At 40.1% G+C, this 13229-nt stretch overlaps 1 long non-coding RNA gene across 12 annotated transcripts in view; it reads right to left on the bottom strand.

The window, feature by feature from the left end:
* Window positions 1-4227: 4227 nt before the first annotated feature.
* LOC148000341 (uncharacterized) overlaps window positions 4228-13229 on the bottom strand; it is a 73720-nt gene continuing 64718 nt past the window's right edge. For 6 of the 12 annotated variants that reach the window (XR_015641979.1, XR_015641980.1, XR_015641978.1 and 3 more), the window contains 2 exons: window positions 7456-7768; window positions 4228-4676 (listed from right to left, as the gene is read on the bottom strand). This is a non-coding gene — a long non-coding RNA (uncharacterized LOC148000341). Of the gene's footprint in view, window positions 4680-7455; window positions 7769-13229 lie in introns of all 12 variants that reach the window. The other 6 variants (XR_015641973.1, XR_015641974.1, XR_015641972.1 and 3 more) reach the window with 1 other exon arrangement.

Here is a 13229-nt window from a genome sequence, read left to right as displayed (position 1 = left end):
TTACAGAGTTTGCTTATCAATCTCGATGTGGACCCTGGAAACTCTTGCTCTGCAAGAGGAGCCGGTGTGCTTAACAGCAGAGCCCATCTCTTCAGCCGCTAAACACAGATATTTTTATAAATAGCTTCGTAGGAAAGTCAGATGTTGTGAGCATCAATGATCTAGGCTCCCAGCAGAAAGAGGGGGCGGGCTCTAAACATTTCAGAGATGTGACTGGTTGCCTACTTTCTCATTAAGCTGTCCATGGCATGATCTGGCTGTTTTCACAGGGTCTCCTAGCTCAAGATGCTTTCACACTCACTCTGTAGCAGAGGATGACCCTGAATTCCTGATCGACTGCCTCTGCCTTCCAAGTGCTGGACCACCATATCTGGCTTAGCTCTTATTTCTTAGAGCAGAAACAAATGCAGGGAAATGTGCTGGAAATCACTGTGTATGAAGGAACTCAGGAGGTGAGGCTCAGAGAAAGAGGGATGATGGAGCCTTAGGAAATGCCAGCCCTAGCATTCCAATGTACCCCATAACTCCCAGAGGATGAAAGGAACATCTTCCAGGCTGACCTATATCTTGTTGACACTGTCTAGCCAGATGTTTTTGATAAGCCCCTTCATTTCCATCTCTACCAAAGCAGACTTGTCACTTCAGCCCAATTTGTGGCCACACCAGAGGCACTGGACTAGGGGAACCTCTATCCTGTTCCTTCTACCTCTGAGCCTGCCATTTCCCCACACAGAGAAAAGAAGGGAGAGGAGGAACTCCAACTCTTTGTCTCTGGTAAGAAGATAGAAAGATACCCTTGTTCCTAAACACTCGTCTTCCTGGAAGGGGCAAGGGGAGAGGCACAGCAGAAGGCCCAGGTAGAAGGGCATGAGTTAGCTCCTGCCTCTCTACCTATGTCCACAGTTCAGTAGAAACTCTGCTCTACTTAAAACATTGGGACAGACTCTATGGTTTGGATACAGCAGCTAAAATGATGGCTTCCAATGCTCTCCAGTTGAACACAGTAGAAAAAAAAACCCAAAAACTAAAAAACTTCCTAATGCTACTGATTTTACACCAGGAACTAAGATGAAAAATACTCTGATAGAAACAACTGATTAATGGAGATTAGGTATATAAGGTTTCACATAGCCCAGAGTCTCCTCAAACTTGGTATGTAGCTGAGGCTGCTCTTCAACTCATGATCCTCCTGAATTCACCTCCTGAGTAGGGGGAGGGGGATGTGCTACCATACCGAGCCAAACACAATTTACATACACCAGAAATTTCCAGAGTGAGTACTGTTCATGACTGGCCTGGGGCAGCTGATCATCTCAGCCATCACTGTCACAGCCCTTCAGTCTTGAATCTGAACTGGTCACGATGCATCTCCAGAACACAGCTGTGCTTGTCAGTGTTCACTGAACTTGCATTTCTAGCCTTGGATTGAAACTGTCTAGCAGGGCTAGAGGGATGGTTCAGCACTTAAGAACTCTTGTTCCTTTTAAGCTAAGTTCCAAGTCCTCACATGGGGTGAGTCATGACTGCATGTAACACTAGCTACACACACACACACACACACACACACACACACACACACACACACACACACACACACAGAGTAAGTCTCTAAGAGATAACGTCAAGCATGGTCTGGAATGTAGCCCAGTTGGTAGAGTCCTTGCCTAGCATGACAAAAGGCCTGAGTTTGTTCCCAGCATGTACCAATGTGATGTTACATGTCTATAATTCAAGCACTTTTGGGCAGAAGTAGATGATCAGAAATTCAAAGTTATCATTAGCAATAAAGTGAGTGTGAGGTCAGCCTTCGATATATGAGCCCATGCCTCAAGAAGAAAACAAAATGTCATGCAAGCCATGTGTGCTCATCCCAATTCATGTGGCCCCAGCATTTTACTCCGTGAGAATTTTTAACTAACAGGGGCACAGAATCATCAGAGAGATGAACTGAAAGATTTCTTCAAGTTAACTCTGACTGTAAATGTAAGATGGCTTGGATCTGGGTTGCCCAAAGAAAGCCAAGGATTATTCTCAGCTACAGTACAAAATCAGTTTATTGAAAGGTAGCTTACAGTCAGTGATGTCTACAGAAGCATAAATACCCTGGAACGTCACAAAGGTGAGACAAGGGAGAAGGAGCTTACTGTATGTTAAACTGATTAAATAATTACTGAAAGCTTGGTCATCATGTTTTAAATATCTGATCATTTTTAGTTACATATCTCTATCTGATATGTGCCCATGAGTATAGGTGTTTGTAGAGACCTTAGGTATTGGAACTCCTGGAGCTGGAGTTGCTAGACATGGGTGTTGGGAACTGAACATGTCCTCAACAAAAGTAGTATGAGATCTTAACCAATGAGCCATTTCTCCAACATATCATATTCACACTTAAGAACTTTTGGTCCTGGACACCCGTATTAAGGTGAGCTGCTTGGGAATGATGTTGTTTTCCTAGTAAAGTGTCAAGATCTGCTTAAATATGTTTCCAAAGGCATTTTTCTTTAAGCAAAGTTTCCCCCTGTAAAGGTCTATAATGAGGTCATATATAATATACATTTTATTTGAGTGCAGTAGAGAAGAGTCACATGAAAGGGAAGGGCCCAAAGCCACACTGGACATCCATATACACAGAGACAGATTACACAGTCCTGGGGACCCACACCAGAGGGGCAGACAAAAACACAGCATGCAATATTAGCACCATGAGCTTTTAACTAGTTAGGGCTCGGGGCTCTGCTGGGATGTCCAACCTGTGCCTCTAAGAACAAATAAACAAATAACCTCTGTACAAAGCAGCCACCTACGGGAAATACTGTAATCTGTAATAATACTTAGTAATAATAGTGGAAATCTGGCCATCTCAAACAATAATGTTATGTAGTGCTGCCCCCTGCTGGAGGACACAGAGTCTGGCTTGGTTGGGTGCCTTCCAAGCCTTCCAAGCGGACCCAACTAAGACAGAAAGAAAAAGCATGAATTTTCTCTGTGACTTGGCAGACAAAGGCACTATAACACTGGCATGGCTGAGACTGAGTCTACTGTCACCAGGATGTGCCCAGCACAGTGACCTGGGACTCATCTGTCACCACTGATGGACTTGCCTCCTCCCCGGGGACTGAGGGTACTGTCCTGTCTACTAGGTCTCTTCTTTTCCCAGTTCAGCAGGCAAGGATGCCCTGATGAAGCAGTCTTAGCCTCACCTGCCTTCCAATCATGTACATTACAAAAATGCATGCTTTTAAAGACAGGATTAGTAACCGAGGCTGAACAGTTATTTTCCTTCTGGCCTCTTCCGTGTGTGCAGCTAAGCAGATCTCATTTGGTTTGAAGGAAGATTTCAAACAAGTCTAATTTTAAAAAATCAACCCTATTGTCCCTGCTTTATAATTTCCCTCCCCTTTGAAGCCATGGTATTGCTGTCTGTGGCACTTGTTCAGAGCAGGCTCTATGCACATATCAAATCATCTTTCTCCACCAGCAAACAGTATTGCCCTCTCTGAGATGGCAGCAAACCTCTGCTTCATGTTGTCATGTGCACACAAAGAAACAACAATGCCATGGAGCTAGCAATGCCAAACCACTCTCTGCTCTAGACCAAAGCTGGAGGCACACTGAGAGATATGTGTGCTGTCCCATCACCTGCCTGGGACTTGAACCCCACCCTGGGACTCATGGGCACTTGGTTATGAATGGGCAAGGAAGGGTGAGTCTTGCCTTTACTGTGTTTACAGAGAATCAAAGCCAAGATGCTGGGCTGAGTGCTGGGGCTACTGAAGCCTCATCATCAGTGGGGGGAGCACATGTGGGTTCCCAAGACTTGAAGGACCTTGGTGGAGTAGGGCCTGCTTCCTTCCCTCCTGTAGCTGTAGAGGGATATGTCCCTGAGAGTTATGTCTGGCAGGGGAATCTCTGGGTGATCACATGTACTGAAGGGCCTGGAGTGGCCAGTGATGCAACTGGAAATGAGATGATCGAGTTTCCCAGCTCTCTTGGAGGTTAAGAAGGATCTTCCCCTTTGTGTGACCATCCATGACCACTGTTCTCTGCAGCACCCCCTGGGAACGTACAGAAGACATTTCAGCCCAGGAAGGCAAAGCTTCTGAAAGTCTTGCTTCCACAGGGATGGCATCTGTACTCCTCGGTGCTAGCCTTTTGAACCTGTCTACATCTTCATCTCCTGTATGATTCTCTAATCCTGTATGTTTTTCTAATGAATAAGGAAAGATTTTTTTGGTGCCAATTTAAATAGTTTTATTATTCCATGTTGCTTGTTTTGGGTCCCTGTGGAACAATGCTATACCCTCTACTTTGACTTAATCCACCTCTTCAATGGTGGGGCCTGAAGAACCACCACCAGATGGAGGAGCTCCTCCACCAGGGAAGCCACCAGGCATTCCTCCAGGCTTGCCACCAGCACTCTGGTACAACTTGGTGATGAGAGGGTTGCAGACCTTCTCCAGTTCTTTCTGCTGATGCTCAAATTCTTCCTTCTACGCAGTCTGGTTCTTATCCAGCCAGCTGATGATTTCATTGCACTTGTCAAGAATCTTCTGTTTGTCTTCATCATTTATCTTGCCTTGAAGTTTCTCATCCTCAACAGTTGCTTTCATGTTGAAGGCATAAGACTCCAGCGAGTTCTTCTATAGACATGACTTGAAAATTGTCCATGAATTCTGCTGTTGAGGATTCAGCCAACATCAGAATGAAAATATGTGAGAATTGCATCTAGGATGAACATTTATGCCTTGCCTTCTGATTATTCTCAAAAAATAGAGCATAACAACTATTTATAAGGCATTTCTTTGACATATTACAAGTAACTTAAATATAGTTTAACTTACAGAAGAGGCTATATGTATGTTATATGTAAATACGTCATTTTCTAGAAGGGATTTTTAATATTCATAGCTTTTGGTATTCATGGGATGCCTGAAACCAACCTCCAATGAATACTATGGAGAACTATTATTTATGTATGAGGATCAATAAAACCCCTGGGCATTATATATTTGTGACCAATATATACTACGAAAGAAATTATTAGAGCTGTAATATTTTAACTCACACCCATATACTACAAGAATGAATCCACTAGGAATTTCTTAAATTACTTGAATAAGAAGGGTAATACCTAAATTAAGTTGGGATAGAAAAAAATGAAATGCCCAGAGATATCAAGCATTTATATTTGGTAATAGACTTAGAACTCTGGTGCTAGAACCAGATTAAGGAAGCATGCCATATGTCTATTACTACATAGACTTCACATTAGAGTTAATAAAAATTTCATAGACTATCCTAATGTAAACATTAGGATAACCCTCTAACCCTGAATGAACCGTGCCCTAGTTTGGTTTCTATTGCTATGATCAAACACGAAACAATATAGCACTTTCAAAAAATGGCACTGGTTCAACTGGGGATCACCATGTAGAAGAGTGCAAATCGATCCATTCATATCACCCTGTACCAAGCTCAAATACAGGGGGATCAAGGACCTCCACATAAAACCAGATACACTCAAATTAATAAAAGAAAAAGTGGGGAAGAGCCTCAAACACATGGGCACTGGGAAAAGTTTCCTGATCAGAATACCAATGGCTTCTGCTCTAAGATCGGGAAATGAGAAATGGGACCTCATAAAATTGCAAGGCTTCTGTAAGGCAAAGGACACTGTCATTAGGACAAAACAGCAAACAACATGTTTGGAAAAGTTCTTTACCAATCCTATCCAATAGAGGGCAAATATTGAACATATACAAAGAACTAAAGAAGTTAGACTCCAGAGAGTCAAATAACCCTATTAAAAATGGGGTGCAGAACTCAAAAAATAATTCTCACCTGGGGCATATTGAATGGCTGAGAAATACCTAAGGAAATGTTCAACAGCCTTAGTCAACAGGGAAATGCTAATCAAAACAATCCTGAGATTCCACCTCATACCAGTTAGAATGGCTAAGATCAAAAACTCAGGTGGCAAAAGTACCCGTTGAGGATGCTGAAAAAGAGAAAGACTCCTCCATTGTTGGTGAGATTGCAAGCTGGTACAACCAATCTAAAAATCAGTCTGGAGATTCCTCAGAAAAATGGACGTAGTACTACCTGAGGACCCTGCCATACCATTCCTGAGCATATACCCAAAAGATGTTCCAACATATAAGAAGGACACATGCCCCACTATGTTCATACCAGTCTTATTTATATAATACCCAGAAGCTGGAAAGAAGCCAGATGTCCTTCATCAGAGAAATGGATACAGATAATCTGGTACATTTACACAATGGAATACTACTCAGCTCTTAAAAACAATGACTACATGAAATGCTTATGAAAATTAATGGAACTAGAAAATATCATCCTGAGTGAGGTAACCCAGTCACAAAAGAACACACATGGTACCACTCACTGATAAATAGATATTAGCTCATAAGCTCAGAATATGTTAGAAACGAGTCACAAACCATATGAAGCTCAAGAAGTGGGAAGATCAAAATGGTGATCTTCATTCCTTCACAAAAGTGAGAACAAAAAACTCATGGGAGGACATACAGGGACATAGAGTGTATCAGGAACTGAAGAAAAGGTCATCCAGAGACTGCCCCACCTGGGAATCCTTCCCATATTCAGCCTCTAAATCCAGTCACTATTGCTGATGACAAGATGTGCTTGCTGACAAGAGACAGATATGGGTGTCTTTGAGACGCTCTGCCAGAGCCTGACTGATACAGATGGGCTAACCTTTGGGTTGAACAATAGGACCCCAATTATGGAGTTAGAGAAAAGACAGAAGTAGGTGAAGCGGCTTGCAACACCTTAGGAAGAACAAAAATATCATCCAATGTGACCTCACAGATGAGCTTCCAAGGACTAAACCAGCAACCAATGAGTACACATGGAAGGACCCATGACTCCAGCCACATATGTAGCAGAGGATGGCATTGTCCCCATCAATAGGAAGGGAAGCCCTTGGTCCTGTGAAGGCTTGTTTCCTCAATGTAGGGAAATGCCGGTGTTGAGTTTGGAATGGGTGGGTGGGAGTTGGAGCGTCTTCATAGAATCAGAGGGAGGGGGAGGGGATGGCCGAGGCTGGGAAAGGGAGTAACATTTAAAATGTAAATACATAAAATATCCAAGAAAAAATACAGTTGAAAAAACCAAATACACATAGTGATACCCTAACAACATGAAGCATTTATGCATTTGGTTTTGAAGCACTGAATTTGGACAATGGAACTTTGTAATACAAAGAGTAGATGGTTAAATATTCCCAGCTACCAGACTTGTTTCTATTTTTATTCTTTTTTCCCCTTACTCCATTTAATATTCTTTCTTTGTTTTCATTACTGTTTGGATTATCACATTGTTAATGCTCTTCGCTTTAGCTGTACGTACAATATTATTCAAGAGTAAAAAGGGTGAACAATCGGGTTGAAAAGTATGCAGTTTACTCACAAATGGTGTGTGGAATAGACAAAGATGAGCATGTAGATCTGGATCCTTTAGGTGTGTGGGGTGTGCAGGGCTTGCTGTGATGGGAGAACTGGGTTCTGATGTTGCCAAGTATTAACAGTTTCTGTTGCTTATGTCCTTGTGCTTGAGTGCTGCCATCTGTATATCTCTGGGTTTGATTGATCTAGCTGTCTCTCACTGGAGCCTGTCCCTACTGCAAGCCTGTTGACCTGTGAGCCTGTGATTCTGTGATCCTGGATACATCAGAACTTCTTGAGGGTCAAGCTGCTTCTACGGGTGGACTCAGTGGGGTCATCTAAAATTGTGAAAGCATTAATAAAAATATTAGTTTTCAAATTACTCTGTTCATATATAGAAGTAAATATTCATAAATACATACACACATATATAAATAAATAAATAATTAGACTCCAAATATCAAATGTGTTCCCACAATTTTATATCTCTTTTTTATCATTTTTAATTTAACCTGTGTATTATCCTAATTTTTAAACAGCCTTTAACTTCCTTGACCAATCTAGCAATTAGTTACAAAGTTTCTAATGGGAGAAATTGAGGAGAATACTCTCTGGCAACATTCCAGACCCCACTTGAAAATGCCTAGTGTCATCTGTGCCCTCTGAACACAGGGACCTAGGAGCATTCAGGGGCACGACCCTTCTAGTTCCTGCCCTCCCTGAGAGCTGAAAATCAGCTGCCAGGACCAACTACAACCCTGAGAACAGAACACTCTGTTCTTGGAACTGGCTGAAAGTGAACAGGAAAAGAGGTCCACAGGAGTGCAGACACACGGGCCTACAGGAGAATCAAGCCACAGCCAGAAACAGCAAGACAAGCTAACATCAGAGACAAACTGATGATGAGAAGTAAGCACAGGAAGACAAACAACAGAATCTAAGACTACTTGGCATCATCAGAGTCCAGTTCTCCCTTCAAAGGAAATATTGGATATCCAAACACACTGGAAAGGCAAGACTTAGATTTTAAATCCCGTTTTTATCATGACGATGGGGGACTTAAAGAAGGTCAGAAATAACTCCCTTAAGGAAATACAGGACAACACTGGTAAACAAGTACAAGCCCTTAAAGAGGAAACACAAAAATCCCTTAAAGAATTACAGGAAAACACAACCAAGCAGTAGAAGGAATTAAACAAAACCATCCATGAGTGAAAAATGTAAATAGAAACAATAAAGAAAGCACAAAGAGAGACAACCCTGGAGAGAGAAGATCTAGGGAAGAGATTAGGAGTCGTAGATGTGAGATTCACCAACAGAATACAAGGAAGAGAAGATAGAATCTCAAGGGCAGATGATACCATGGCAAACATCAGAAGAACCGTCAAAGACAATGGAAAAAGCAGAAAGTTCTCAGCCCAAAACATACAGGAAATCCATGGAAGAATGAGAAGCTCAAACCTAAGGAATATAGGTATAAAGAGAGAGAAGACTCCAACCTTAAAGGGGCATTAAATATCTTCAACATATTATAGAAGAAAACTTCCCTAACCTAAAGAAAGAGATGCGCATAAAGATACAAGAAACATACAGAACTCCAAACAGACTGGAACAGAAAAGAAATTTCTCCTGTCACATAATAGTCAAAATACCAAATGCAGAAAACAATGAAAGAAATTTCAAAGAAGTAAGGGGAAAAGGTCAAGTCACATATGAAGGCAGACCTATAAGAATTACTCTGGACTACTCACCAGAGATTATGAGAGCCAGAAGTTCCTGGACAGAAGTCATACAGAACCTAAGAGAACACAACTGTGAGCCCAGGCTATTATATCCAGCAAAACTCTCAATTAACATAGAAGAAGAATCCAAGATATTCCATGACAAAAACAAATTTATAAAATCTCTTTCTACAAATACAGCCCTACAAAGGATATTAGTTGGAAAAGCCCAACACAAGGAGGGAAACCACACCCAAGGAAAAGCAAGAAAGTTAATCTCTTTGCAACCAAAATAAAGAAGAGAAACACACAAACATAATACCACCTCTAAATACAAAAATACCAGAAAGCAACAATCACTATTCCTTAATATCTCTCAACAACAATGGACTCAATTCTCCAATAAAAAGATACAGACTGACAGATTGAATATGTAAAGAGTACCCAGCATTTTGCTCCATAGGAAACACAGCTAAGAGACAAATATTGACCCTACCCCCGAGTAAAAGACTTGAAAACGAGTTTCCAAGCAAATGGTCCAAGGAAGCCAGTGAGAGTAGCCATTCTAATGTTGAATAAACCAAAAGTCAGTAAAAAAGATAAGAAAGAAAACGTCATATTCATCAAAGGAAAAATCCACCAAGATGAACTCTCAATCCTAAATGTCTATGCTCCAAATGCAAGGGCATATACATTCATAAAAGAAACCTTACTAAATGTCTAATCACACCTTGTACCTCACACAATAATAGTAGAAGGGTTCAACACTGCTCTCTCATCAATGGACAGACCATGGAAATAGAAATTAAACAGAGACATAGAGAAATTAACAGAAGTTATGACCCAAATGTACTTAACAGATATTAATAGAACATTTCATCCTAAAACAAAAGGATACACCTACTTCTCAGCACCTCATGGTATCTTCTCGAAAATGAACCATTTAACCGATCATGGAAACAGAAATTCAACAGAGATGTAGAGAAACTAAAAGAAGTTAGGAAACAAATGGATTTAACAGATATTTATAGAATATTCCATCCTAAAAAAGGTTATACCTTCTTCTCAGAACCTCCTGGACCCTTTTCCAAAATTAACGATATAATCAGTCACTGAACAGGCCTGAACAGATACAGGAAGATAGAAATAGTCCCATGCATTCCGTCATATGCCCACAGACTAAGGCTGATCTGCAATAACAACAATAACGAAAGAATGCCCATATATACATGGAAGTTGAACAACGCTCTACTCACTTATAACTTAGTCAAGGAAAAAAATGAAGAAATTAAAAGACTTCTTAGAGTTTAATGAAAATGAAGGTAAAACATATCCAAACTTTGGGACACAACAAAAGCTGTGTGAAGAAGAAAACTCATAACTGTGACTGACTGCAAAAAAGAAAAAGACAGGGGAGAACACACACAAGTTCCTTGACAGCACACATGAAAGCTCTAAAACAAAATGAAGCAAATGCACCCAAGAGCAGTAGAAGGTAGGAAATAATCAAACTCAGGGCTGAAATCAACCAAATAGAAAGGAAAAAGGTCTATACAAAGAATCAACAAAACCAAGAGCTGGTTCTCTGAGAAAATCAACAAGATAGATAAACCCTTAGACAGACTAACCAGAGGGCACAGAGAGTGTGTCCAAATTAACAAAATCAGAAATGAAAAAGGAGACAAAACAACAGAATCTGAGGAAATTAAAAAAATCATCAGGTCCTACTAAAAAAAGCCTATATTCAACAAAACTTAAAAATCTGAAGGAAATGGACAGTTTTCTAGACAAATATCAGGTACCAAGGTTAAACCATGAACAGATAAACCATCTAAATTACCCCATAACTCCTAAAGAGGTAGAACCAGTGATTAATAGTCTGTGAATCAAATAGAGCCCACCACGAGATTGGTTTAATGCAGAATTCTATCAGACTTTCATAGAAGACCTCATACCAATATTCTCCAAACTATTCCACAAATTAGAAACAGACAAAGCACAACAAATGTCTTCTATGAAGTCACAATTACTTATACCACAGAAAGACCCAAAAATGAAAGAGAATTATAGACCAAATTCCCTAATGAATATCAACACAAAAATACTCAATAAAATTCTAGCAACCAGATCCAAGAACACATCAAAATGATCATCCATCATGAGGAAGTAGACTTCATACCAGGAATAGAGGGATGGTTCAATAAATGGAAGTCCATCGACATAATCCACTTTATAAAAAAACTCAAAGATAAACACTACATGATCATTTCATTAGATGCTGAGAAAGGAATTGATAAAATTCAATACCCTTGCATAATAAAAGTCCTGAAAGATGAGGAATTCAAGGCCCATACCTAAACACAGTAAAAGCAATATACAGGAAACCAGAGCCAACATCACACTAAATGGAGACAAATGTTAAACAGTCCCATTAAAATTAGGGAATAGAAAAGCTGCCCATTCTCTCGCTATTTAATACTAAATATAGTTTTTGAAGTCTAAGCCAGAATAATCAGAAAACAAAAGAAGGTCAAAGAGATAGAAATTGGAAAGTAAGAAATCAAAATATCACTATTTGCAGATGATATCATAGTATACTTAAGTGATGACAAGAGTTCCACCAGAAAACTACTAAGCCTGATAATGAGCAAAGTGGCTGGATATAAAAATTAACTCCAAGATATCAGTAGCCATCCTCTACTCAAAGGTTAAAGAGGCTGAGAAAGAAATCAGGGAATGATACCCTTCATATTACTCCCAAATAATACATAATACCACGGTGTGACTTTAACCAAGACAGGGAAAGATCTGTATGACAAGAACTTCCAGGCTCTGAAGAAAGAAATTGAAGAAGATCTCAGAAGATGGAAAGACCTCTCAAGCTCATGGATTGGCAGAATTAATATGGTAAAAATGGCCATTTTGTCAAACGCAATGTACAGATTCAATATACTCTCCAAAATACCAACTGAATTCTTCATAGAGACAGTATGAGCAATTTGCATATTTGTTTGGAATAACAACAACAACAAACAAAACAAAACCAAACAAACAAACAAAAAGGAACGAAGGTAGTTAAAAGTACTCTCAACAATAAAAGAAAAGACCTTCTGGTGGAATCTCCATCCCTGACTTCAGCAGTATTACACAGCAGTAGTTATGAAAACTGCATGTTAGTTGTACAGAGACAGACAGATAGATCAGTGGAATTTAATTGAAAACCCAAAAATGAACCCACACACCTATGGTCACTTGATCTTTGACAAAGGAGCTAAAGCCATTCAATGGAAAAAAGATAGCATTTTCAAGAAATGGTGCTATTTCAACTTGATGTCAGTATGTAGAAGAATGCAAATAGATTCATTCTTATCACCCTGTACAAAGCTTAAGTCCAAGTGGATCAAGGACCTCCTCATCAAACCAGATACACTCAAACCAATAGAAAAAAAGTGGGGAAGAGTCTGAAACACATGGGCACTGGGGAAATTTTCCTGACTAGATCACCAATGGCTTATGCTCTAAGGTCAAGAATCTACAAATGGGACCTCATAAAACTACAAAGCTTCTGTAAGGCAAAGGACTTTATCATTAGGACAAAAAGGCAACCAACAGATTGGGAAAAGATCTTTACCAATCCTACAACTGAAAGAGGGCTAATATCCAAAATATACAAAGAATTCAAGAAGTTAGACTCCAGTGAGTCAGAGAACCCATGAAAAAATGGGGTACAGTGTTAAACAAAGAATTCTCAGCTCGGGAATATTGAATGTCGGAAAAGCACCTAAAGAAATGTTCAACATACATCTGTAGTCATCCAGGGAATGCAAATTGAAACAACCGTGAGATTCCACCTCACACCAGTCAGAATGACTAAGAAAAAAAAACTCAGGTGACAGCAGATGCTGGCAAGGATGAGGAGAAAGAGGAACACTCCTGCATTGATGGTGGGATTTTAAACTGGTACAACCTCTCTGGAAATCCCTGGGTAGGTTCTTCAGAAAATTGAAAATTGGACTCTCTGAGGTTCCTGCTATATTTCTCTTGGCCATATTCCCAAAAGATGTTCCAACATAAAACA

This window comes from Rattus norvegicus, chromosome 17 (genome assembly GCF_021556685.1).
Source record: "Rattus norvegicus strain SHRSP/BbbUtx chromosome 17, alternate assembly SHRSP_T2T, whole genome shotgun sequence".
NCBI classification, from domain to species: domain Eukaryota; kingdom Metazoa; phylum Chordata; class Mammalia; order Rodentia; family Muridae; genus Rattus; species Rattus norvegicus.
This window is presented reverse-complemented; position numbering and strand designations above follow the sequence as displayed.